General features: G+C 42.8%; 1 protein-coding gene and 1 long non-coding RNA gene across 2 annotated transcripts in view; one reads left to right on the top strand and one right to left on the bottom strand.

The window, feature by feature from the left end:
* LOC146174608 (uncharacterized) overlaps positions 1-23,031 on the bottom strand; it is a 183,970-nt gene that overhangs the window by 61,042 nt on the left and 99,897 nt on the right. The window lies entirely within an intron of this gene.
* Positions 4,848-10,099, top strand: LOC146174610 (uncharacterized). The gene is made up of 3 exons (XR_014702290.1): positions 4,848-5,028; positions 6,854-7,011; positions 9,475-10,099. It is a non-coding gene; the product is annotated as an uncharacterized LOC146174610 (long non-coding RNA).

The raw sequence follows: 23,031 nt of genomic DNA, 5'->3' as shown, positions 1-23,031 counted from the left end.
TCAGCGCAGAGCGGCGCAAAAAGGAACTGGAGACCCGGGAATTGGTCACAAAGGTCGCGATTTTTACGCGCTTATCGTTGAAAGTCGGCTTGTCACGAAAAGCCAGCCTGATTATCGAGTCTTTAGTAAGTCAGCAACAACAGGTGACTGCCGAACCGCAACAGTGTCCGTGTAATGTGCGATGTCAGCGCACGTTAAAGATCCCCAGGTGGTAGAAATTACTCCGTAGCCCTCCACTACGGCTCCTCTTTCTCTCTATCCACTTTCACTCCCACGTTCCTCCCTTTCCTTACGGCATGCTTCAGGTGTCTACAAAGGAAGTGTGACAGATACTGCGCCTTTCTTTTCTGCTTACCTATTGTTCTTCTTCTTCTTCTTCTTCTTCTTCTTCTTCTTCTTCTTCTTCTTCTTCTTCTTCTTCTTCTTCTTCTTCTTCTTCTTCTTCTTCTTCTTCTTCTTCTTCTTCTTCTTCTTCTTCTTCTTCTTCTTATTATTATTATTATTATTATTATTATTATTATTATTATTGTTGTTTTACAGATTAAGAAGTGCCGATCGTACATGTGAGAAATTGCAGCAGGTGTCAGCCAAGTGTGAAGCGAATATTCTGGGCCATGTGCCCCTCATTATGAAGGGGAAATGGGTGTGTGATGCTCGGTCTTTCCGATGCCGTAAAACCGCGGCACTCGACATTAACGGTTGTTTGGTTGGTTTGTGCGGTTTAACGTTCCAAAGCAACTCAGGTTATGAGGGACGCCGTAGTGGAGGACTCCAGAAATTTCGACCACTTGAGGTTCTTTAACGTGCACTGACATCGCGACATTAATGGGTCTGGGCTAACAAGCGCCGTTCTCAGTTGCAAAGTTCTTTGGTATCTGAGCTTGCGATTAGCTGGCGTCGCTTCCACCCCTTGCCTATGAAGATACGTTGTGAGAAAAGTAAGTAAGGGTGGCTGTTCCTGGCCTTATGATGTCAACGCCGCTTGCGGAGGGGGCTAGCCATGCCACCAAATTTTATCTTGTAGGCCGCGACTGCACCAGCCACCGCTTAGGTGGTGGACTGCGGCGCGCGTCTTTCTCTCCCTCTTCTTTTTCTTTTTTCTCTACTTCCTATCTTCTGTCTGCACGAGGCAGCGTAGGTGGCTCAGCTACAGAGCCAGTAGCAGGCCCGTGCATTTTCTTTTACTTCTTCCTACTGCCACAACAACCACAACAACTTTACTTGGCTTCAAGTGAGCTCGAGACCCTCCCTAACGTATCTGTTGTTTTTTCGAAATTGTTTACGATTACAGATTCTGAAGCAGCTAGTAATGCTCATTTTACGCGTTGGAACAAATGTACAAAAATGTAAAAAATCAATACATCAGCTACGAGATTGCGTATGCTTGAGACAATAGCCTGACCTTGTTAGCTGAGTTGGACAGTGAGTCTAGATTTGGTGAGAAATGTATGGCGTGGTATGACATATTGTGTTTGGCATAGTATGGAATTCGATATTTCATGGTATATGGTATGATATCGTATGATATGGTGACATAAATGATGAGGTTTAATGTGCCCAAGCGACTCAGGGTATCAGGATGGCGTGCAGGAGGACTCCAGAAAAAAAGTATTTTGTTTCAGTGCGTTAGCCCTAGAGCTTCCATTGCATCCAGAAGCCGTCGTCTGTCTGTGTGTGTGTGTGTGTGTGTGTGTGTGTGTGTGTGTGTGTGTGTGTGTGTGTGTGTGTGTGTGTGTGTGTGTGTGTGTGTGTGTGTGTGTGTGTGTGTGTGTGTGTGTGTGTGTGTGTGTGTGTGTGTGTGTGTGTGTGTGTGTGTGTGTGTGTGTGTGTGTGTGTGTGTGTGTGTGTGTGTGTGTGTGTGTGTGTGTGTGTGTGTGTGTGTGTGTGTGTGTGTGTGTGTGTGTGTGTGTGTGTGTGTGTGTGTGTGTGTGTGTGTGTGTGTGTGTGTGTGTGTGTGTGTGTGTGTGTGTGTGTGTGTGTGTGTGTGTGTGTGTGTGTGTGTGTGTGTGTGTGTGTGTGTGTGTGTGTGTGTGTGTGTGTGTGTGTGTGTGTGTGTGTGTGTGTGTGTGTGTGTGTGTGTGTGTGTGTGTGTGTGTGTGTGTGTGTGTGTGTGTGTGTGTGTGTGCCTTGTCTGTCTGGCCGCACGATCGCCCTCACCAGCATGGCTCTGCCATGTGATTGTGAACAGGTGACATGCCCTGTAAGTTACTGGCTAGCAGGTTGTGTGGAGTCACTAGACCGAATGTGATGACCAAATCGACAGGAGGTGCAATTTCAGCAGCTCCGTTGAGTTGAAAATCAAAACCACCGGAAACCTTGTAACCTTGAGTAAAGACCGCCACTGCTCCATGCAACTCATATAACCTGGCTAAAGACGGGATTTCTATTTCTGTCCTTCCCGCCAACTTGAACAGCATACATATGACAGGCAAAGAACGCTATGTAAATGATCAAAACCATCAAAAGTCCAGATAAATCATGAAGAAACAAGGCTAACTGTTTTATTCGCAGGAGAAACCATGACGAGGAGAGCAGAGACTCAGTCGAGCGTCACCATGACCAAGCCGGCCAAGCCGACTCTACCAAGCGTAGTGAAGTTTCCACTTAAAAATTGTACTTAACGCTACAACTTCAAGTTATAAATCGTTGAAAAGGTTTTGAAAAATAGAACCTGAAAATGCAAGTCATCAAGCAGCTATCGCTTAATCGAGGGTTTCACAATGAATGAACACTTCTTTTTTTTTTGTGCTGCGGAAAAGCGAATATTTGTCATATATGGTGAAAATTATCGCATACATGCAACATGAATGTAGTGTCGTAGCTTGTTTAGTTTGCAAAGGAAATGTTTTAAGTGCAGATCGTCTATACTCGCTACAGGAGGCCCACTTTTACACGGCAAAAAATATTCAGTCATCTGATGCAAGTTCGCCGAGATTGCGCATGCCATCCCTGCGACTGCGGACACCTACAGCCGGACTGCGGTAGATTTTATTTGGATGGAGCAGGCCTTGATTTATTTCCCCTTGCCGCCAGAAGCAATTCGCCTGCGCACCGACTGCAGCAGGGTCAGTTGCAAAGGTTGCCTGCTATCATATTCATTGCGTAGTTAGTGAAACGATAATTACCACAGCTCAGTTTTTTTATGAGCAATAAGCGTCCAATTTCTCCAATAAGACGTGTGTCAACATAAAATACATGGGGCACGACTGCTACTCGCGCACTTTTGGATGTAAGTTTTCGAACATGTTTCACAACAGCGCACGACATATGACGCACAATCGCGTCTTCGTCGACGATTGTATACATGCATAAGCGCGATCAGCAGTTTCCTCGAGTCTGCCGCTGAGCTCGATAGTTTCACATAGCGCCTTTCGCATGCACGGCGCCTATTTCTATCACACGTGCGTGCTGCCTCAAAACGCGGACGCCAGCTCTGCAGCGGACAGCCCAGGACATCTCCTTTATGTGGAGGGTAACGCATACCGAAGCCACGCCCATCGCCGTTCCGGTTTCATAATAGTTTACTGCTCTTTGGAAGCGGCACCTGTCACTTCCCGCATCGAAATGAAGTCATTTGATTTTTCTGTTTGCTTTGACCGTAGAAGGATTTCGGAGCATACCTCTGTGAAGTAAGTTCTCAGTAATGCAGCCACTTTTTCGCGCAGCAGAAAACGCTGGTAGTGTTTTCGGGGAATAAATTATTTATATTACTTGGCTTGATATTTGCCTTTAGGGTTCTTTAATGACTACCAATAGGAACGCCGTAGTAGAGATAAGAATGACGCTTTGCTCAACAAAAAGCGTTCCTCTTGGCCAGGTGAGGAGTAACGGCTTGTGCTCGTTTGGAAGAATGCGTCAGTAAATTACACTGATCAGAGCATTAATGCAGAGCTTTGTAAGATGCTGCGAGATCCCTGATATAAGTTCGAAGACAACAGCAATTTTTCAGCGGTGGCAGATAAACACAGCCCTCGAGTAAAAGTACATGTGAAGTAACGTAGCAATCTGACACGAAACGACAAATGAGCCTCTTTAAACGACTAATGCGCTTTGAGTTTACGCCTGAGTGGTTCGTGCATGTTCTGTTTTTTAATAAATTTGAGCTACTTTCTCAAATTTCTCAGCTCGTGGCCTGATATGGTCAAGAAAAATAGTGTTTAAGGTTAAGCTTTGTTTTATGCGAAGTTAAAAATTGTTCCACGCGGATCTTTTCACAGCGTTTTAAGAGCGTGACTAAGGAATAGACAAATTACAACGACCCGATGATGTGTATAGACAACTGCTTCGAAGCCTATGGCTGGAGAACCAACGCTACGCGGTTACCGATTGATTAGGTTGATGTTTCTATCTTGTGTATATGTTAGGAAACACTAAACAACAGAAAGATTGAAGGGCACAAAATAAAAAAGTTTCTCAAACTTTCACCTCAGTTAGATAAGCTAGACAGGAGTTTCAGGCTGCTTACAGCAGGGCCGAACTACGCGGCAAGCAGTAGTTTATGTTTGAGATTATGCTATATTTAAATGAGCAAACCAGAACAAAGTGTAACCAGAAACAAAATGGTAAACTGGCAGCCCACAAATACCAATATTTATTTATCTACACTGTAAAAAATATTCGTCACTTTGACGGCCTCCCTCTACTCAGTTTTGATGGAGCGCTGACGCCAACAGAATAAACTGCCGCCGAGGAGTCAAATAGCGGGAGAGAGCGAAGGGACCAGGAGTCCTAAAAAACAAACACAATGCGCGCAGATCGTTCGCCGCCGTTTGGGTTACGTCACACAACCCGTGATCCGCATTTGGCCTATCGCAATGTTTTGTTCGGCGTCGGGCGAGTCCCAGCCTGCCGCTGCGTTGACTGCGTGCGAGGTCGACGTCTCCTGCACCGTTTTCGTCGGCTTCTCGTGTTCCTTCTTCCTTTGTGTGTGTTGCGCCATTTTGTATTGCACTTAGCAAAAGGACGGCGTGGTTCGGAGTCAGCCCCGCACACGAAGCTGCAGTCTCCGACCAAGTCCGCCTGATTACGGTAAGTGTACTGCGTGTTTTTTTATTTACTTGAAGACTTTGTGGAGCTTGTGGTCTAGGATACAAGCGCGTGCGCCGAGCTTATGCGAAACATGCATCTGAAGGCAACCGGCGTGCGCTCGTATTGTGCTCCACATAATGACAGAAGGCTGTCCGCTAGCATTCGTTAAGGGAAAGTTGTAGGCGCGATATATTTGTATAGAGAACGTGAATTTTTCACGGGTATTTGTGCAAAGTGTGTCCATGGTTTGGTTTGTGCGGCTTAACGCCACAAATTGAAAGGTTACGTATAAGAGGTGATTAGGAAGGAGTTGCTGTGGAGATGGGGTTGTTGAATATATGTGATAATGGTGCGGCTCACGGCCAGGGTGCTCACGGTGCATTGTGCAAGTAATTTTTAAAGCGCGCATGGACCGCACGTTGGGCGTGATACAGGTGCACAGGTTAAATGGTACGTTGTTCTCGGTGATTGAAGAGCAGCAGTCAGAGAGGGCTCTCGTGTGTTCAAAAACACGAAACCCAGCAGCGGGTTGAAATATTGTGGTGCTGACCGTAGTGATGTCACGAGGCTCATATCTTCAACGTGTGCATTCGCCTATTAAAAGCACAAGACAACGCTGGCTGTTTTTTTTATGTTCTGTTTTCTTTATATCAAAATGCACGGATCAATTTTGAGTGTTTTGCTACTTTTGGTGACCGCAGACATTGAAAGAATTAACATCCGATGCCTGGAGAGCTGCCGTCTGTTTGAAGATCGTTTTATCTCTCTTTGACGCCTAGCCGCCAGGGCAGGGTATGTGGCGTGCGCGGAAAATTTGGAAGATGGCGTCTTGCTGGCGCTCATAGTCGATTTGCTCAAGCGGCGGGACCTAGCGCCCGCCTGAACACCTGCGTCCTTCGGCGCTGCTCTTGGGAGCTATCATATAACTCGTCGCTGCGGGCCACAGTGCGGCCATGGTGCCCCAGCTTGTCTTTCGTCTACCGCGTGACCACCTGCAGTCCGCAGAGAAAGGTGTTTGATAACAATACCTTCTGTCTCTTTTTGCTTTTTGCTGGGACGATGTTCGCTGAAAGCCTCAGCCAGCTCTTCTCTGTACTTAAGTAGGCGAACGTACGCGCGGAAAAAACCGCGTGCCAATCGTTACACGACTCCAGTCAACATCACAGTAGAGCAGCCCGCTGCTGCGTTTTGCCCAGAGAGCCGTCTGCGTGGCAGCCCCGCCACCATGGTCGCATGCGCAGAGAAAGGTGTTTGATAACAAGATTTTGTCTTTCTTCGGCCGCAGGGGCATCTTCTCTTGAGCCAAAACAAAGTCAAATATAGTATGAGTTCGCAGTGCTATTACTTTTAAATAATTTTGTTTCTAGAATTAGAAGATATTGTTAACATTTTTTTTTAATTAGATGGGCAAAGTTGTAGCTGTAATCCTTATGGTCTGTCAGTAGTCATTTTCCAATCGAGTCTATTTTGTGTTGTGTTGGGTTTTATGGCGCATAAGCAACTAAGGCTATCATGCGCGTCTATTTTGTGTACATATATTATTATATTTTCTTGTTAATAGATAGCCACATTTTGTAGAGGCAGTGCTCCTGCTAGAAAAACTTCTTCTAAATCAAGAAAGGCGGGTTGAACCATGCTGAGAGTTTTTGCTCATCTTACAATTGGACAGTTTATATTAATATAGAAACAATAGTCCTGTATGTTATTATTCTTGAGATTCATTTCATATTTGTCTGTGTACTTATGCAAAGTATGTTGCAAATCATAATTGTTTTGTGTACCCATGATGAAGTTTTATGTGAAGTAATGTGGTTTTCACATGCAGGCTCAGACATGGGGGACGAGTTGTGCTGGCAGTAGATGAAGAAGAGTGCTTTAGCATTGCAAGCATGGAGAAAGCAATGGCACTACTACTTGGAGCGTTCTTCGTGTTCAATATCTCCTATCCACCTGGCGCCCTCTTACTATGGTGTTTTTGCAGAGGTAAATGAGTTTCAAATGATGGAAAAAAATCTTTTCATCAGGTGTTGTAATTTCTGTACTGGTTACATATTTAAGACATAAGTGTTACTATAAGGATAAAGCCCTTTAGTTGCTAGGAAATAAATAGAATTTCATCTCTAGTTTTTGAGCAATTTAATCATTGCTGAGGCTTTTTATATATTGGGTTCCATAGAACAACTTGTACAATTGATATTTTTTATTTTGATGACTAGGAAAGGTGAATAAACACTCTGCACTTGGATCAACCATGCCATCATGAAACTGTTTGATGGCAATTGCTGAAGGGACTTGTAGAGCAACTGCTGGTTCATTCTTTAGTTGTGCCTGACTATCATGCGTAAAAAAATTACTTAGCAGGTATTTAGCATGGCAATATGGCAGTCTTAAATAATTTACACTAGTAAATATCATGCATATTAGTAATGCATTTTACATCATGTGCTCAATACATTTCTGACTTGCGTAAAAATTTCTGAAAATGTACTGTCGCACTTAATATGCACTACAACGCACAAGATGCAGTAGGAGCTATGTTCTTGGCACACACTGACTATAGCCTTGCTCACAATTTATTCATTCAGTTTAAGAAATGGATAACAGAGTTCATTTATTATTTTTACAAGGTGCATGCTCTCCCTAAATGGTCACTAATTTATTGTTGCATGGATGCCAGAATTGATTCACTCGTGATGCGTTGCAACTCGTATTGAGCATGACAGTACATTCTATTTACTTTGTTGAATAGGAAGCAACCAATTTGTTAATGAGATCTAATAGCCTCCTTTACTGAACTCTAGGTGATGTCCATGTAACTACCTGAAGGGTTTGAGTTCGCGTCCTGTGTTTTGGGCTGATATTTAAGGCTTTCACGGTAATAATGTGAAAATGTTGTTTCATTGCTGTCGCTCATCGTCATATGTCGAGGCTGCTTCGATTTATTTAGCTGCATCTCGAAGTAAGTTAAGTCTTTTGCCCTAACTGCAACCTACTACTATTGAAGATTACCCTCTTTTCCTCTTGAAGCATGTATAGTAGGAAATGATTCTGTATAGTTGAGCATATTAAGAGTGGGAACATGCATTCTGCCATCAGGACGTCCCAAACATGTTTCTCTTCACCACTTCAGCATACTCAGCCTCAAAGAAGATTATGCACTATAAACATTCAAGGCATTCTAGACAACTATATGCCAAAATATATGAGTCACATTATATATGACATAGAATTGAATTTTGAGTATGTCAAGAATGATTTTCCTTGCCCCCTCCTTTCTAATTACTCTTGCTTCGTTAGTGTTGCAAAAATGAAATAATTGTTAAACCTAGCTTGCCATTATTTTGCAGGTATATCATGGGCACATCTTCCATATATTGTTATAAACTGAAGCAAATTTCCATAATTTTTTTTCACCTTTCCCACGATTTTTTAGTAGCCTGTATCTATGCGTAATCAAACATTAAACACTATGCTGCTCAACAAAAATATTGATTTATTTATACCACGCATTACTTTTGTTTAGGATAGCACATGTTACCTCAAATATCTCCATCACTGGCCTTGGTAGAACGAGAGAAAGAAGAGGGTTTAGACGGTATGATGGATAACTGAACAAGGGTAAAGGGGGTACGCCTCAGTTCGCTGGTAGAGCCAACGTTTCCACAAGTGGACTTGTCTTCATCTAAGAACAAGGGTAAAGGGGGCAGAACTTAGTTCGCAGGTAGAGCCAACATTTCGAAAAGTGAACTTGTCTTCGTCTAAGACCAGACGAAGACAAGTCCACTTGTCGCCCTTTACCCATGTTCAGTGCTCCATCATACCGTGTAAACCATCTTCTTCCTCTCGTTCTACAAAGGCCGGTGATGGAGATATTTGAGGTAACGTGCTATCCTAATCAAAAGTAATGCGTGGTATAAATAAATCAATATTTTTGTTGAGCATTATAGTGTTTAATATTCGATTATGCATAGATACAGGCTACTAAAAAGTCGTGGGAAAGGTGAAAAAAAAATATTATGGGGATTTGCCTCAGTTTATAAGAATATATGGAAGATGTGCCCATGATATAACTGCAAAATAATGTCAAGCTAGGTTTAACAATTATTTCATTTTTGCGACACTAACGAAGCAAAGTAATTAGAAAAGAGGAGGCACGGAAAATTTTTCTTGACATACTCAAAATTCATTCCCATGTAATATTTCCATGTCATGCCAGACGAAGACAAGTCTACTTATCGAAACATTGGCTCGACTTGCGAACTGAGGCGTGCCCTCTTTATCCTCGTTCAGTGCTACTTCATACCATCACTGGCCTTGCCATTTTTAGACAAATTATTGAGTATATGCTGGAACTACTCCCTGCATATCTTTACTTTCTTGTTTCTGATTGTTAGCAGCGTCGCTCACCAAATCAATATAATTTATTTTACTATTCATATTTTACAGGTACTTTGGAAAAATAAACCTTTTCAAGGGCCGAGGAAAAGGGCCAGCCAGCGGTATTTCACCGAGGTCGTTGAGCCTGCTACGGGTGTTTTTACACTGGTGAGTTGGCCTTTGAATTGATCACTGTCACTGTTATGTGGCTTGTGCTACTGTGATAGCTTATAGCAGTGTCTAGAGTTAATGCACATCTACACAATGCATTAGGATTTCCTTCACTCCTCTTAGTTCAAGGAACCTCATTCCTACATGAAAGGCTTTTTAAAGAAAGTGTTGTTCAGTGTGACTTGATTGATGCACCATTAGACATGAAAGGCTAAGTTGCAAATTGTGTAGTGCATTAAGATAGAATTCATTTGTATTATAAATTCGTCTGAGAATGAGGCGAGGAAATATTCGGCGGCAGCTGGTAGTTGCTGTGGTAGTTAAAGTAAATGGCAAAAAACCCTTTACTGTGATTATTTCTTGCAGCTCCAAAAATTTGAATATCTGTAGTTGCTGAGATTTGAAGCAGGCAATGTGCAAAACGACCAACTATGTAGCAGTCAAAGGCGAAATTTCTGACCTGTGAGTTTTCCGACTCTCGATTATTTCGACATTTTCATGGAACCACAGCAGTAGTCATAGAACCAATGTTCTAAGTTTTTCAAACCTTTATATTCGCCGCAATGCTGCTGCAAAGAGTCGAACCACTATATAATATGCAGAGTGGAAAGTCAATAATTCAGAATTCAAGGGGGCCGAAAATGTGATCAGACAGAAAATTTAATCCAGAAAGGAGCCTAATAAAAGCAAGTCTATTATCATCAGTGGGTTCATTCAGTGCATACGAATGGCTGCAAGTTCTTACTGTTCTGAGATATCGTCCACTGCCAAAGCTTGCACTGCTCAGAGTTCGCAGAGCTCACATGTGCTTGCTTTTTTCGCAAACACAACAATCTTGATCAATTCATCATTAAGAGATGAGGTAAATGCTTAGAATCGTTGAATAACCCTATGAAACTGACAAGAACTGCCAAGAACATACAGCATCACAGTACTTTCACCTAATGAACGCTCTGAATATTATTCAAAACCATGCGCCAAGGACCATTTTTTTCTATTTAATCTAGTGTTCTGCTTTTGCACACATTCTTAGAAATGTTCAAGACATAATTCAGAATTGTGAGTGCCTTCGCACACATTTCTGCAGTGCAACGCAGTAGCAGTGGTGGCTTTTCACAGCTATAACTGCCATGTTTTGAAAGTGGTTAGCCACATGAGCTACAAGACTATGCAGGGAAGTGTCCCACAAAATGTGGTCGTTCAGTGAGCTCAAAGAAAAAATATGAAGCGCAAAAAGACATGGACACAAGTAGGAGAGACATGCAGTGCAACAAATGTTTATTTTAGTAAAGAAATGTTATTATACCTTCATATCACAGTGGACCATCAGGCATGCACTAGCAAAGCGTATCTGACAGATACACAAGTTCCCTTGACAACAGTGCGACCGATGGGTTGCTTGCATAATTTTCTTTCGAAAGGGACGATCCACTGGGCTTCAATTATTTCACGTACTAACCTGTTTTTATGCACTTTTAAAATCACACGTTTTCTGAGATGGGGAATGCATTCACACACATGGAATTGGGTCGATAAACCTTTCCCGCACATGCTCTTAATGCCCAGCCCATGGTCCCAAAGCTTATCACTCAAGCATCTGCCCACTTGTGCTACATATTGTCTGCCACAGCCCATAGGAGACATAAGTTGGATAGACAACATTTTCAGTGCAATAAATGGATTTTTCTTCAAGCCTCATTGTGCAGCTAACTGCCTTATTGAGTTTTGAAAACGTTTTCGTGCACAGATGACTCAACTTATAAGGAGCCGAAAAATAGAACTCTGCCACTGTGTTGCTGGGCTCAAAAGAAAATAGCGCAGTGATCTAGCAGCAAAGCGGGTTTTTCGGCTCCTAACAAGTTGAGTCGTCTGTGCACAAAAACTTTTTCAGAGCTCAATAAGCCGGTTGGCTGCTGCACAAGGAAGCTTGGGGAAAATTTTGTTTATTGCTCCGAGAATGTTCCCTACCAAATTCCTCTCCCATGTGGCAAACAATATGCAGGAGAAATGGGCAGATGCCTGAATGATAAGCATCGGGACCATGGGCTGGATGTAGAAGAGCATGTGCGGGAAAAGTTTGTCGACTCACTGCCATGTGTGTGAATGCATTTACCATCTCAGAAAGCCTGTGGTTTTAAAAGTGCATAAAAACAGGTTAACACGTAAATTAATTGAAGCCCAGTGATTGTCCCTTTTCAAAGACAATTATGCAAGCAGCCCTTTGGTCGCACTTTGTCGAGGGAACTTGTGTATCTGTCAGACAGAAATACTTTGCTAGTGCATGCCTGATGGCCCACTGTAATATGAAGGTATAAAAACCTTTCTTTACTAAAATAAACATTTGTTGGAAGTTCGCACTGTGTGTCTTGACTGTGTGTCCATCTCTTTTTCTGCTATGCTTCTTTCCTTTTATACCATGAACCAACAAGCCCAAGCATCTACCCTTGAGTAAACTCACAGTGGCAGGTTTAATTTGAGTCTAAACTTCGTCTAAGCCCATGTTTGCCCTAGGCTTGCAGAACCACTACAGCCATTGTCATCGATTACTGCTTGTCGTCTATGTAAACAATGTGCTGAGACAGTCAAGCATCAGAACGGAAACAAAACTGCGAATCTCTTGCTCCACCATGTTGGCAATTGGAAGTTTATTCATGCTTTGTACAAAATTTGATTTTTCTAACCTTCCTGCAGCCCTAGTGAATCTGAAAAGTTTGTTGTCGGTCTTGTGGCGGTTGCAAATGTGCCTTGCGGGAGGGACAATTTTGTTTCTCGGAGCTGGCCAGTTGAGTGAGATGGTACTGATGCATTCAACTAAGACTGTGCCTAAATTGCAGCATATGAAGTGCCCCATAAGTGAAAGTTTGACCTCGAGTAATTTTAAGCGTTTCTGTTCTTTAACTGAAAGAATCAGGCAAAGGAAAAAAAGTGACCAATATAGTTGCCTTCACATGGGAAACATAAAAGTAATTGCATGAATATAATCTCAATGGCTTAGAGATGAAATGGTAATGAAGTGAGAAAATGAAGCCATTCCTTCCGACAGCGTAAAATGTTTACCTGAACTACGGTACTATAAAGAATTTGACTGTCATCTCAATTTTTGTGGTTCATCTCTGTTCAAATTGTTTATTTTCTAAGGCTTTGGGAAATAACAGCTGGGATAAGTGGACTTGGAAACTGGAATGTCGGGCTAGCTTGACAAAATCACAATCTCTCGCAGAATCAGGGAAGAGGCTGGACAAAATGACTCAAAGTTCATAAATACGAATTGGACAGATTTCTGTTGTCTCATTTTATAGAAATTACTGGAATGCAATGATGGTAACAGAAGTTGCCTACGTGTTGAATGTTTGTATTTTTTATATCCGAAGTTAGTTTCAGCATATGTTGGATGCTTTTCTTATGGCCCCATATTGTTTTATTTAAATACCCTTAATATGATCATGTATCTAATATGAGTATACGTCATATTCTGTTTTCTAGATACACCATGTATGATTTTGGGAAGAATCTGCTAGCAGCAAGCTGCAAGTTCAAAGTGTATTTTTACATTACATTTTCGCGCATTTATAACAATAAAGGTTGTTTTGAAAGCGCTAATTTTTGTGTCTTCTTTAAAGATATTCTGCGAGTCAGTCTGCAGCTTGACAGCAGCAGCAGTGGAAGTCCTTGATTCAAAATAAAAAAGAACAGATCCAAATGACAAAGAGAAGCAGTTGAACTTTGCTCTTGAGGCTCGATTTCAGAGCGGCACAAAGTTTAACTTAAATTTTGCTCAGCTTCTTACAACCGAGGCTTTAGGAAATTCTAAATAAATGTGTTTTAGATTCAAATAGCTGAAATGATATTGATGGATTCTTATAGGTTTATATTGATGGCTTAAATATGCTTTATGTTGAACGATAAAAAATGTTGAACTGATGCTGTACTGTACAAAAAAGTGCTTAATGTCATTGGACCGTGAAGTGAAAACATGTCAAGTTGTCATATTGACGCTTTAAATGTATTTCAAACTGACACAGCAACCGTCAATATGACGGCACATTGTATAATGGCACATTGATGACTCCGTTGTATTCCTGGTTCACAAGCAGTACGTCAAAATGATTAACAACACCACCATGTGGGAATGACAGCCAGCCATCATACTGACGGCATAAGTGTATTATACCAAATAATGAAATGAACCGTCATTTGAGAATGACGATCAATTGTCATATTTACAACTTAAGTACATTATATCGAAATGAAGAAATGCACAGTCATTTAGAAATGATGGTCAATTGTCATATTGACGGTTTAAATGTATTCCAGTTTGACAAGTAAACATCAAAATGACTAAAAGCACCATAAGTTGAAATGACGGATAATGCTTGGAAATAGAGCTGCCAAGAATTTTCCGTCATTTTGACCAATTTTTTTTTACAGTGTATTTGAAGATACTTTCAGTCCTAATAGGGGTTGTTAAAAAGTGGGTTGATACACAGGATTTGAATACAATCAGGCATACAGTCGGAGCAAATAAGGACGCTATCGCCACAATCTCCTACAAACAAAATGAAAGGCAGAATAATAGAAGACGCGATAGAAAAATCAGTTTTTGGTAGTTGATAGCAGTGCTATCTCGGTAAACTGTATAAATATTTTCAGTGAAGGCTATGAAGCAGTGATGTTGTCTAGACAGTTTCATGCGGTTTTTGTCCGCGGGAAGAAAGAAAAGTGCACACCTGCACGTCTCGATGACGAGGTATTGCATTAAAAGCTTGGGAATTGATTGCACGAACCTGAGAAAGCATTTCGAATATTAATGAGAAAGCATTTCATAGCTCATGGGTGGCTTGGACAGAATGAATGATCACGAGATGTGTACATAACGACTATAAGAAGAAAGTAAGTGAACAATGTCCAGGTCAAGACTCGAACCACCGTCCTTTCCTTTGCTAGCAGAGAACGCTAACCACAACTCTATGCTGCCTTCCTGAAAGCGAGTACATAATTTTGCTTCTCCAGGGTAAGCACGCCTGAGAGCGATAAAAAAAAAAACGATGACAGCGGCTGTAAATAAAATACAGATAAAAATAACAAAGAAGAGCCAATCTAAAGAAACAATAAAATTTTAAAAAGGAATAAAATATATAATCAAGAACGGAAAATTAGTTCTTGAGAGAAATAATAATATACCTTAAAGAAAGAATGAAAAAAAGCTAAAATAATAAATTAGGTAACGTAAAAGTAAGGTTGCAGACGTCAGAAAAGCAACGAAACGCAAAACGAGCTCACAACGGAACTAGGTACGGAACACGCAATGTTTTCGCATTTCCGCATGTAAGAAGACTTGTGTGCAGCTCTGAAATATTTTTACTTGGGAATAGAAACCACAAGCAGTCACTCGAAGTGCAATAATTTTGTTCACGCAAAGTATTGTACACTATAGCTTACACAAACTAGAACCTACATAACCAACACGGAACCTGCACCATGCCTGGTACGCGTCTCACCCGCTCTACAATTTTATTAATGCGCTCGAATTAGAGGCAGAATCAGGAAGGTAATGTGACCCCCGGTGTTATTGTGCTTAGCATGCCACCTGCCGCGGTTGATAAGGGGTAAAACTGTGTGGTGTGACGACAAGTGGAAGCGCTCTAAGCGAGAAGAAAGAGGGTAAAAGGAAGAAAGGAAAGAGGACTAGTTATTATGTACGGAAAGACGAAGGAAGGAAGGAAGGAAGGAAGGAAGGAAGGAAGGAAGGAAGGAAGGAAGGAAGGAAGGAAGGAAGGAAGGAAGGAAGGAAGGAAGGAAGGAAGGAAGGAAGGAAGGAAGGAAGGAAGGAAGGAAGGAAGGAAGGAAGGAAGGAAGGAAGGAAGGAAGGAAGGAAGGAAGGAAGGAAGGAAGGAAGGAAGGAAGGAAGGAAGGAAGGAAGGAAGGAAGGAAGGAAGGAAGGAAGGAAGGAAGGAAGGAAGGAAGGAAGGAAGGAAGGAAGGAAGGAAGGAAGGAAGGAAGGAAGGAAGGAAGGAAGGAAGGAAGGAAGGAAGGAAGGAAGGAAGGAAGGAAGGAAGGAAGGAAGGAAGGAAGGAAGGAAGGAAGGAAGGAAGGAAGGAAGGAAGGAAGGAAGGAAGGAAGGAAGGAAGGAAGGAAGGAAGGAAGGAAGGAAGGAAGGAAGGAAGGAAGGAAGGAAGGAAGGAAGGAAGGAAGGAAGGAAGGAAGGAAGGAAGGAAGGAAGGAAGGAAGGAAGGAAGGAAGGAAGGAAGGAAGGAAGGAAGGAAGGAAGGAAGGAAGGAAGGAAGGAAGGAAGGAAGGAAGGAAGGAAGGAGATAAATAAAGAGAGAAGGAAGTCAAGAAAGAGAAAAGAAAACAAAAAAACACGGATGCAAATATGCAAACAAAAAAGTCCGAAACAAGACTAAAAGAAATAAGAGTGAAGGAAATGAAAAGACGAAAGCAAGGAGATCGACGGAAAGATGGAAGAAAGGCAGAAATTAAGAATGAAAAAAGAAGAAAGAACAGGAAATGAAAGAAGGAAATGAAGGAGGCTGCAAGGAACAAAGAAACAAGAAAGGAAGGAGCCAGCTAGCTCGCTTTTTAGTATTGAAGACAGGAATCCCGCGTTATAAGCAATTGGCAGGAAGCATCGCACCTTCCATTTTGCACCTCCATTTTTGTCTGTCAGGTTTTACTCGTTGAGCGTGCGCTATAGAGCACGTAAATGTGACCCTGATAGGTGGCTTCACACAATAACAGAACGCGTCTGTCGTGAATTGCTCCAACCAGAGAACTGTACTGCCATCACCTGAGAGCCAGACGGGCGCACGGCGCTCTGTTGTCAGTTTCGCGGTCTCGCCGATAGCCGCCGCATCGTTATACAATGCGCGCAGCCATTTTGCTGCCAATCCAGACTCAAAGCGCGTAACGGCCGAGTGATCTACGCCTGACGCGCCCACTGGCGCTGTGTTACGAAGTGAGCTCACCTATCAGGGTGGCCTCTGTGGGAGTCGTAATGCGCGCTGCAACTTTATTTATTTTTTACTCGACTATACTGCTCATTGTACCGACAAGCATTTTAGTGTTTCCCCTGCTGTTATAGCGATGAAGGCGATGCAAGTATTCAATAAATAAAATAAAAACTTTTAAAGCGAGTTACAATTCTGCAGATGCAACCGAACCTCTAAAATAAAAATTAAATTGGTTATTTAATTTTTTAATGAACATTCCGACTAACTGAACTATTCTGCATCTTACCTAACGTCCGCCGCAGCGCCAAATCTATCCCCAGGGCTGAAACAAATCTAAAGCCACTTACTTTGTGTTAAACATTTTGAGCCCTTCTAAAAATCAGATATATCGTCATCAGGTGACTACATTCAAGGTAAATATCGCTCCCTTAATCCTGCAATCAACACGCTCTCGATCCTGCTGCGTCCACTGAATCACCTCAAACTTCCTAATATCATCCTTCTAACCTTCTGCCGCCCCTACTTTCCTTCGCTTGGAATCCAGTATGTCATCTTGGCGAGGTTATTTTGCTTTCCCGTTACATTCCATGTCCATGCCAATTTGTCCGTTTAGGCGAGGCGTACTGTTCTCTTTGAGGCAAAAACCTATCGCCGTACGCCGGTTTGAGAGAGAGTTTTCAAGGAAAACCGTGCCAAGGCAAACGTTTGGGTGGCGCCGTCATGCGATGCGGCAATCACCAGGACTACAGAGCTGATACGTCATCTCCAAGGCTGGTGATGTCTCCACGTTCTGTAGTTCATCGTCTAACTGCGCACAAGTCAATGTAGAGTCAGAAGAGATGCCGAAATGATGACAGACACCTTCCATGGAGTGTGAATGATATACGTAAGGTCGGTTGATTGATTGGGGGTGGTTGGCAGTGTGATTGGTTGACTGATTGATTAGTGAGCACTGATTGATGATCAAGGAACCGAAGCAGCATGGTTTAGACGAATAATCTCGTTTCTTTGTTCCTGAGACTGAACACGTGTTAATGAACCTGCATTTATTATTTTGCGGAAGTGTTCACCAGCAATCTACTGCGTATTAATGTTGTACCGACCTTTCTGCTCTGCATGTTTAGGTCGTCGCTTATCAGTTGCATTTCGTTTCTTGAATTAGTTAGCAAGGCGTTGTCCCGTACCCGACCATCTCATCAGCGAATCGAAGATTACTGATGTGCTCTCTATCAACCCTTATACGTAACTGTTGCAGTTCAGGTGCCTGAACGCGCTTTAAAAAAATCGTTGACGAGTACTGGAGAGATTGTCTGCTTGCCTAACGTCCTTTTTTATTTGAATTTTATTACTGTATTTTTTTTTCAGGACAATACTACGGTTGCGGTGCTGTCACTATAAATACCTTCCAGTAGTTTCACATATCATATCAAATCAAATCAAATTTATTTTCCACCAAGTGAATGGTCACCTGGACTAAAAGTTGTACAAACAACTTTACAAAGGCCCAGGAACCCCGTACACAACATAGCAGGAGCAAACAGCAAATTCCAGAAGTTCATTAATAATTCTACTATGACATCCAAAAGTGTTATACAATGCATACGTCATTGCAGCACGATATGAAAAAAAAAAAATAAAAAGTTGATCAATAATAAAATCAATGAAAAAGCTCAACAAGGCAGAAAGTTCGAAGGCGAGTATAATATTAAAATAAGAACACATTTATGGATGGATTATATTTGCACGAAGTAGTTTCTCAACTGGTTAGGACTAAAACCAACAGTGTCTTTATATTTGTTAAGAAAAACGGGAAATTAAGAGCCAAACATTGTAATTTGTAGTCTGTTCTGAAATGTGGTAGAGATCACGCGTCAGTGCATCTAGTGTTTACTATTGCAGTGCGGTGTTCAAGAGATGCAAGTTTTACCAAGAAATTACCCATACCTGCCGAACCGAAATAAGTTAATTGTAACAAGCGATATTCATAAATATTACCCACGCGGATCGTATTAAGTGATGTTGTTATGGGTTGAACATTTGATGTTGGTTCTTAAGTTTACGATGAGACGAATAATTGTTCTTTGCAAGACAGGAAGCTTGTTCATATTTGTTTTAGTTGTTGTTGCCCATACTAGACTCATACTAAACTCATCTACATCCTGATTTCACAATGCCTGCATGATGGCTAAGATCGGAGCCAAAAGCTTTCTCGTAATCAATGAATTCTATCTATAGGGGCTGGTTATATTCTGAGAATTTTTCCACCACCTCGCTGAGAGCTTTAATGTGATGTAATGACAGCAGCCTTGAAGAAAGCCTGCCTGATTCTTTTGATTGATAAGTCTAAAGTTACCGTTATTTAATAGCAATTTCCTTAGTTAATACCTTGTACGTACCATATAGTAAGCTGATTTGACTGTAATTTCAAGCCCTTGACATTCTGCTTCTTACGGACAAAACACCAGCGTTCCGAGATTACCAAAGGGCATTTTGTACACAATGCTGCCAATTTTTCTAGCACAATCTCACCGCCGTCTTGCAATCAACCTGCGGCTACCAGATCCTCCTCACCTGCAACCCCCTTTCGCATTGTTTTTATTGTTGTATTGGATTTCTTCTTTCTTACAGGCGGAACGTCTGATTGCTGTGCACTACTGCCACTCTAATCATCATTCCGGCAATTACGGCGACTGCATTGATCAGTGCAGAACTCCTCGGTTTCATTAACCATCTTGTTCAGTGTGGTAATTAGAGTGCCTGTCTTCTCTTTGAGTCCTAAGTTATAGCTTTTGTCTATGCCTAGTGTCCTCTTGACTTCTTTAGAGCGCCGTTCTATAGAATATACTCGACTCCCTCCATAATAGTTCCTTCTGTAGAGCTCTTTACGGATTTTGGTTAGTTTTGGTAGCACGGCCATTTCAATCCTGTCTGCTGGGGGCTTTCACGTTTTGTAGCTTATAATATAAAATATTTATTTCCTTTAGATATATTACCGATGTCCTGCCCAATGGTCCGACCATCAAATGTTACTTTTATTATTGTTCATTTCTCCGGCTTTAAGGACATCTTCCCAAGTTAATGACGAATATCAGCCTTGCAGGGATATCCTAAATTCCTCTACTTCCACTTACCGCTAACTCCTTCACGGACTTCGTCACTAATATAATCATTCATTCCATATCAGTCATTCCGATGATATTCACATCCGGTACATAGGGCACAATATGGGAACGATATTATTTTCAGTTACTCCGGCTTCTTCATGTCCATATACTGTTCTTACGTTTCTTAAAAGGATATGTATTATTCGCAAATTATTGCGTTCTACGAACTCTGATAATAACTTTCCCCTATCATTTCCAAAGCCAGTGCCATGTTCACCCAATGCCTGGTCTCCAGCCTGCTCCTTGCATACATTGCACTGAAGTCGCCGATGATTACATTTTAAGATTGAAAGTTGGACGAGTTGAACCTTATTCACATTGAAGGTAGCGCAAAAAACGAGGACCAAGGAGTAGTGTTGTGTTGTCTCCTTCTACTGCTTGGTCCTCGTTTTTTGTGCTACCTTCAATATGATTAAAGATTGCTTCAATTTTATTTTCCAGTTATGCATCTTCATAGAAGCCTTCGATCGGTGGTCATCATGAGTAAATTTAGGTGCATAAGTGTCTACGAACATAAATTTTTAGTAATGGATAAGCTTAATTATGATAATTTCCACCCTATCGTTATTGTCGCAGAATTCATGTATATACCGATTATGTGCTTATTCCCCCCCCCCCCCCCCCTCTCTCTCGCTCATTCACAGGGAATTACACCTACTTCTCGTCTCTCCGCTAGAGTATGACAGTACGGTAAACGCCCGCCCGTTTGTACAGTATAAGTTTGATTTGTAATTAGCCTCACATAATCTTACGTTACCCCACTTAATTCTTCCTAGTTTATCTAACGGCACTGCTAAGCTTTATATAGCTTTACTAGATAAGGTTAAAATTTGCCAGGTTCAGTTTTCAGTGTAGGCCTGTCCGGAGCCAGATATTCTTTGCACCTTACGCTGTTGTTCTGATGACAGAGTGCATTTTCAGTGATAGTTACGGTGATCACGTAGTACCTTAGACCTGGTTCTGCACTCCCATCGACATCGGGAGTTTGAAGGCTAAAGTGTTCTAGGCTTATGGGCGCGCGCATGAAGTGCGTGGTCTCAAAATCTGTCCACCCTTTATAGCGCCAGAACTCCCAGGGGTGCACACATCCAGGGCGGCTTTTCAGATAATTCTTTTCATCTTTTAAACCACCCGCATACCCGTCCACAAGGTGGGCCTTATTCACCTGATTTGACTTGGTGGTTAGGCCCTGGTAGCCCTCGTTGGGCTGTTAAACCAGATACCTGGGGTAGTGATCACAGTCCTATCTTTATCTCTCTCACTCCTTCGCGGATACGTAAAATACGCCGTAGCGTACGAATAACAGCATGGGACTCTGTACGCGCAGACAATCGCTTATCTGATTTCACCACATCATCAGCATTGTCTACTCTCTCTGCTGTTCTTGCGTCCCACACGATTACCACCACTGTAAATGAAGACGAGCCAAACCCGGACATCCACCTCCTGAATCTTTGGGCTCTGCGTCGCCAGGCAGATCATTATGCTGCTCGTAACCCCGATGACCCATCGGCTATCCCCGCTCTTCACCAGGCTACCGCACGTGCGAGGCGGTATGAAAAGCGTCTAGGAAGGCAACGTTGGGCTTCATGGTGTGAGCGCCTGTCCTCCAAGCAGAGTAATCGACAACTTTGGCGAGTGTTTCACGCCATGGAGCGCTCTTCTCAAGTTTCTCATTACACAGATAGCATTCGCCTTGCGATGAATGTAGATGAGGACACATTTGCAAAACAGGCGGCCAGGCAGCTTTTCCCCCACTATGATTCCACCTCGACTTCTCCACCTCGCTAACCGGTTACAGAACTGCCCGATGCGATTACTTCTGACCTAACCATGGCAGAGCTGCTGGCCTCCATTGAACGCCTCAAATCTAACTCTGCTCCCGGGCACGACGGCATACCTAACTCCTTATTCCGCAACTTGGAAGGGACTGCTTTGCAGGACCTGCTTGATGCATTCAATGACGTGTGGCATTCTGGTGTCATGCCGGACGAGTTCAAGCATTCTATTGGTGTTTCAATACCGAAGTCAGGTCATCCTCCATTATCTCTCTCGGCCCTTCGTCCAATTTCCCTGACGCCAACAATCTGCAAGCTTTACGAAAATATTCTCGCCACTCGCTTATCGTGGTGGTTGGAATCCCATGATTGTTATCCAGAATCCCAAATTGGCTTCCGCCCGCAAATAGGAACGGAGGACGGTCTTGCTACTTTGGCTGCGGACGTGCTTCACCACTCTCCGCACAGTCATCTTGTTAGAACTGTGATCGCTACAGATATAACAAAGGCATATGATAACATCCTTCACTCAGCCATTCTTGCCTCTCTACAAACTCTTGGTCTCCCTCACAGGTTTCTCCTCGCCATTCACGCCTTTCTAACAAATAGAACGTTCAGTGTGCGTGTCCATGGAAAGCCCTTTGGTCACTTCCCCTCAAACAGAGGAGTGCCCCAGGGCTCCGTTCTCGCCCCTACATTATTTAAGGTGGCCTTCATTCCACTTGTTCGAGCCCTAGAGGCCATCCTTTCTATACGCGTGCTTGCGTATGCCGATGATATAACCTTATGGTGCTGTCACCTAGATACGTCTGTCCATCAGGCAGCCCTCCAGCATGCGCTGGATGTATTGACATTTCGCCTCCCTCCTTTTGGTCTAACTCTTTCGCGTACAAAACCATGTTTCATTCGCATTGGAAATAAAGCTGGCTTACGGAAAGCTCCCACTATAAATTTTATGATAGTAATCCCCGATTCCTCAGGCACAAACCGTTCGCATTCTTGGTCTTCTTCTTCATTCCTCTGGGACTGGCACCCCGTGGCTGACAGCCATCCGCAAGACCGCTCACGCTACTCTAGGTCTGATTCGTCGCATAGCTATGCGCTCTGGCGGCGCGTGCTCACACGTCCCGCCAGCTTGTTCGCTCTGTCCTCCAGCCGCGTATAATCTACCAGGCACAGTTTCAACGTCTCACCCGCAGACAGTGGGACTTCCTTGAGACAATCAGTCGTGAGGCTATGCGTTCAATAACATATCTTCCCCGCCTAACACCCATACCAGTACTTCAAGAGTACGCCCAGCTAAATACGCTCACTGAACTCGTTGATCAGCGGATGGAAAACAGCTCGCAAACAGTCTTTACAACTACATCATTTAAAGATACTACCTCCATGGTCGTACTGCCAGCTCACGGACAATAGCCCCACTGCTTCCCCGTCTGTATCATCCGCACATCTGCCTGAAGGGGGCATATTATCTACCGATGCATCACATACTGCAGAGTGAGGAGTTACTTCTGTGTATAGTCCCTCTCATCCGCATCTCAACACTCACGTGACATATAC

The sequence above is a fragment of the Amblyomma maculatum genome, chromosome 11, assembly GCF_055883805.1.
Source record: "Amblyomma maculatum isolate TAMU_Amacu chromosome 11, ASM5588380v1, whole genome shotgun sequence".
In the NCBI taxonomy this organism is placed as follows: domain Eukaryota; kingdom Metazoa; phylum Arthropoda; class Arachnida; order Ixodida; family Ixodidae; genus Amblyomma; species Amblyomma maculatum.
The sequence above is the reverse complement of the archived record's forward strand: the minus strand, read 5'-3'. Positions and strand labels throughout refer to the sequence as shown.